We start from the raw sequence: 5553 nt of genomic DNA, 5'->3' as shown, positions 1-5553 counted from the left end.
AAACATGATGTCCCTCTCCAAAGAGTCAACTACATAAGAACCAAAGTTTGACCTCAAGTCTATTCCATCAGAATTCAAAGACCATCTCAGGAACAGGTTTGAAGCATTAAGCCCTAATGAGTAAGATCAGAGGAGATGTAGGGGGATATTAAAAATATTACTAATAAGAAATAATTCATGAAGAATGCAAAAGTTGTTGCAAAAGCAGAGGAGAAGGAAGAACCAAGTAGATATCAGAAGAGTCTCTGAAAATTGCACAATGATATTCAACGGCTGAGAAACCAAAGCAAAAGGATTTCAAAAGAGAGCTTGGGAAGACAAAGCAAAGTATTACAATGAAATGTGCCAAGGAGCTGGAGTCAGGAAATCAAAAGGGATGAACTCACTCTGTGTTTCTCAAGGTCAAGGAACTGAAGAACAAATTCGAGCTTCGAGTTGCAATACTTAAGGCTTCTGAAGGCAGAATGCTGAATGACCCAGGAACCATAAAAAAAAAAAAGTAAGGAGAACACAGAGGCACTCTACCAAAAAAAATTGGCTGATACAGAAGAATTTAATTAAACAACATATGATCAAGAGCCTATAATGATGAAGTAGGAAGTTTAAGCTGTACTGAAGAAATTGGCAAAAAGACCCCAAACAATCAACCAACAACAAAAAACCCAAAACCCAAAAAACAAAAGAAACCCAAAACAAAAAACAAAGCAAGGCCCCAGGAATTGAAGGAATACCAACTGACATATTTGAGCAAACAGATGCTTCCCTAGACTTGCTCACCAGGTTATGCCAAGAAATCTGGAGGAAAACTACCTGGCCAACTCACTGGAAGAGATCTGTATCTATTCCATTTCCACAAAAAAAAAGTGACCCAACAGCGTGTGGAAATTATTGAACGATATCACTATTACCACACACAAGAAAGGTCCTGCAGAAGCTTATGGAGGAATGACTGGAACAAGACATTAGCAGAGAACTGCCAAATGTGCAGGCTGGGTTTAGAAAAGGCTGTGGCTCTAGGGACATCATAGACAACGTCAGATGGATCTTGGCAGAGAGAAGAGTGTACCAGAGGAACGTCTATTTGTGTTTCATTGACTATACAAAGGGTTTTGACTTTGTGGATCACAACAAATACTGGTTAACATTGAAAAGAATGGGAATCCCGGAACACATGTGTGCTCATGCAAAATCTATACTTTGACCAGGAAGCAGTAGTCAGAATCAGGGATGCTTTCTATCTCCACAACTTTTCAATCTATATGCAGAGCATATCATTTGGGAGGCTGGACTTTATGAGGAGAAATGTGGCATCAGGATTGGAGGAAATTCATCAATAACCTGAATTATGCAGATGATACACCCTTGCTTGCTGAAACTGAAGAGGACATGAGGCATTTGCTGTAGAAGGCCAAGGACTGTAGTCTTCAATATAGATTGAAATTCAACATAAAAAAATCTTTCTTTTGAAGAAAACCAAGATTCTCACCACTGGACCAACTGATAGTTTCATGGGGGAAAATTGAGATTGTTGATAACTTCACCGTGCCTAGTTCCACAATCAACACTCTTGGCACCAGCAATCAGGAAATCAAAAGATAAATTGCATTGGGAAAAGCTGCTGTCAGGGACTGACAGAGTACTAAGAGCAATGATATCAGTCTACAGACTAAGGTGTGACTGACGTAGGTCACGGTCTTCACAATTCTTGCTCTGCATCAGAAACCTGGACAGTAAGGATAGAAGAAGGATCAATGCTTTTGAGTTGTGGTGCTGGAGAAGTGTTGAACATACTGTGTGGACTGCCAGAAGAACAAACTTGTCTTTCCTGGAGAGGTTGAAACCAGGCTGCTTCCTGGAGGCAAGGATTTTGAAGCTCCATCTCACATACTTTGGGCACCCTGTCAGCAGGGATTAGTCCTTGGGAAGGGACACCATGCTTGGAAGGGTGCAGGGACATCACAGGGGAGGAAGACAGAGGATGAGACAGATTGACTCAGTGAGTGGAGAAAGGGGATTAGGTCTGTTGGAGGTGATGAGATTGGCTCAGGATAGGACAGGTTTCAGAGCTAGTGTACTTAGGATCGCTGTGATCTCAGGTGACTTGATGGCACATAACAACATCAGCAGCAACATGTCCAAAGTATGCGAGATAAAGCTTCATCATCTTTGCCACCAAGAAACTCTGGCTGTCCCTTTTCTGAGACATGGTGTATTTGTTCTTTTGGTGGTCCATGGGATGGGAAAATCTTACCTAGCATAGTCACATTTAAATAAGTACCACCGAACTCTGTACTCTATCCAGAAATTGCTTTCACTCTATCTGTGAAAATTTTTCCCAGCACCAGAGTTCATTATTTCTAAAACTGTTGCCTACAAATCTCCTGAGGACTGCTCTGGGACCACTGACTCCACTTGCCAGTTTACACAGAGAAACACAGTGTGGGAGTTTAACCTCCTTGGAGCAGAATAGAGGTAGTGAGTGGCAGACGTGTGGGAGGTGATGAATGCCAGCCCTACATACTTTCCTTTGAACTCTATCATCTAATTATGTCCCCGTAGCTCAGTTGGTCCCTGTCACACTTTCCATTTCAGTGGTAGAATTGCCTGGTGGATTTGGGTTGGCAGTGGAATTCTCAGGAATTGATGGAATATCAGTTTATTTGCTTCACCAAATGGATTTAGCCCTGAAGTTCTCACTCGATTATGCCAAGAAATTTGGAAGACAGGTCTCTGGCTGGTCAACCTACTGGAATAGTTCTGTACATCTGCTCATTTTTTTAAAAAAAGTGATTCAACATGGTACAAAACCACCCCCACAATTATTAAGCAGTATCATTCACATCACACTTCATAAAATCTTCTTGAAGAGAATTTAAAGATGGACAGAATCAATAATATAGTACCAATAGGGTCTTCCAGAAATTCAAGTTGGCTTTAGGTGAGGCCATAGAACAAAACATCACCGCTGATGTCAGGTGGATCGTGGCTGAAAGTAGAAAAGACTGGAATGATGCTTACTTGTGTTTTATTGACTATGCAAAGGCATTCAACTGTATGGACAGAAATGAACTCCAGATAACATTGAGAAGAATGAGAATTCCAAAACATTTAATTGTGCATAGATTAAACAGTTCTTGGTAAAATAGAAAAAAAATGGATATTGCAGGTTTAAAGTCAGAAAATGTGTGTATCCTTTCACCACATCTATTTAATCTATAAACTGAGAAAATAATTTGAGAGGGTGGGATATATGAAGGATAAAGTGGTACCAAGAGCTGAGGAAGACTTTTCCCAATCTATGATATGCTTTCTATCAGGAAAACCTCCAGAAGTCAGAGGACATGTATCCATTTATATAATAAAATGCATAAGGGGCACAATTATGGGGACTGCCTAGAAAACATCCAAACAATTTTTTTAGAACTTTTTTTTGGTATTGGTTTGCTTATGAAGTTTGTTTGCATTGTGTTTCATACTATCCTTCATTCACATTGTGTTTCATACCATCATTCCCATTCATTCTGTTTTATAAAATGAATCGTCATTGAACTATGCCCACCATTACCCTATCTTTCCAGATCTCTGCCAGATCGTTCCCATTCCCTTTACCCCCTCTCCACTCACCAAATTGTGTGACACTGTGATTTCCCTCCTGTCATCCTCCCCCTTCTGCTCCCACTCTCCTTCCCTTGAATCCTCATACACATTTCATCAGTTATCTTTCTTTCTTCTACAATAATGGTCTTATGTAGTCTTTGACCTTCTGAGACCTACTTGGTTCACTCAGCAGAATGCTCTCCAGTGCTTCCCAAGTTATGTAGTAATTTTTTAAATCATTGCTCTTGAGTGCTGTGTAGTATTCCATCACTTGAATGTTCCACTGTCGCCGTCCATTTGCCGGCAACGAACAGTGACATCCTGATGGGTGGTAAGCACGATGGAGATTACACCAGTCTGGGAGAGCCCTTCAGAGAGTCAATCTAGCTCAACTTTATTGTGGACTGTAACACACCTATATATGAGCAAGTAAACAGAAAGACAGGATAGGGTGGGCTTGCAGATGTGGGACATGTGGACATTGGATAGAGGAACCTCAGCCTCGTGCAGACCACTACCCAGCTCAAGAGATGCTCCAGCCATCTTCCCAGGGGGCAAGCTTTCTCAAGCCGGTACAGCCAAAGACAGGAGAGCTTTCTCTATCCTGTATTAAAGGCCATGGGGAGGCTTGCACTTATCCGGAGTATAGGCGATCTGTCCTGGCCAGAGCCCCTCCCTTCCTCCTCGATATTCCCCAACATACTACAATTTCTCAAAGGACTGAGGAATATCCAAACAACTTGATGGGTTAATTTACTGGGTGGAAAGACTTAAGACCACAGTCTGGTGGGACAACTTAACCATTTGGCACAGCATGGTTCAGAAGGATATTATTCTATATCTAATTTGGTGAGCTATGTCTGGAGACTTAAAAGCTTTTAAGCTGACAATATTCTTGGTGGTTGTTGTTTTGTGCCATTTAACTCATAATAGCTCCAGCTCCGGAAATCCTTGGTAAAGAACCAAAGATTGATAAATTCCAGAGTGAAACCTGAGTATCTAGGCTGACAATATTCTTGATCTAAGACACAAACATTTATCTTTGCTAGTACAGAGGGGGAGGGGGAAAGCAAGCAATCAAAGACTCAGAAGAAACTTGTCCGTAAGACTAAGAGTCTCCATGAACTTAATATCTTTTTTCAAAAATTTTATTATTGGTGTATGTGTACCATCAAATCAGATCTGACTGATACAGGAGGAGATTAACCCTCCTTTTCCAGCAGAGCATCTGGTGGATTCAAACCACACACGTCTGGGATTGCAGTGCAGTGTCTTGACACTAGGACTCTACATGAACTTCAATCTTCTCATCAGAGACCACAAGAACTAGGTGCTGTCTGGCCACAACTATTGTCCCATACAACCAGGAACACAATAGAGGATCCTGGATTGTGGCTGTTAGGTGCCTTTGAGTCAACTATACCTCATAGTGACCGATGAACAATGGATCTGAACCTTGTCCTGTCCTGTGCCATCCTCATCGTCACTGTTACACTCACTGCGTCTGTCCACTTTATGGAGGCTCTTCCTTTCTCTCACTGACCACAGAATGGGAGAACAATGTAGAACAAAACTCAAATTCCTTAAAAAAGCCAGACCCAGAGACTACAGAGACCCCAAGATTGTGGCTCTAAGATAATCTTTGAATTTGAAATTGAAGATGCTTCTAGCTACTTCTACAGTTTATCTGTTAGCCAAATAGTAGATTGGCTTCTAAAATAAACAGTATCACCCGTGAGTAAAGTTTTCTCTTAAAAAAATCAACTATATGGGACAAACGGTCAAAATTTACCCAAAAGCAAAGAAGAGAACGCCAGAAAGGGAAAGGATATTAAATCAATGGATAAGGAACCAAGAGAATGAAAATACTGCCAATGTTGACACACAAATATTGTAACTGATGTTCTGGAGTAACTTGTGTGAAAACTATTACATAGAAACCTCATTTGCCACCAC

The sequence above is a fragment of the Elephantulus edwardii genome, unplaced genomic scaffold (genome assembly GCF_000299155.1).
Source record: "Elephantulus edwardii isolate Elephantulus edwardi_28Jun2011 unplaced genomic scaffold, EleEdw1.0 scaffold00035, whole genome shotgun sequence".
Lineage (NCBI taxonomy): Eukaryota > Metazoa > Chordata > Mammalia > Macroscelidea > Macroscelididae > Elephantulus > Elephantulus edwardii.
The sequence above is the reverse complement of the archived record's forward strand: the minus strand, read 5'-3'. Positions refer to the sequence as shown.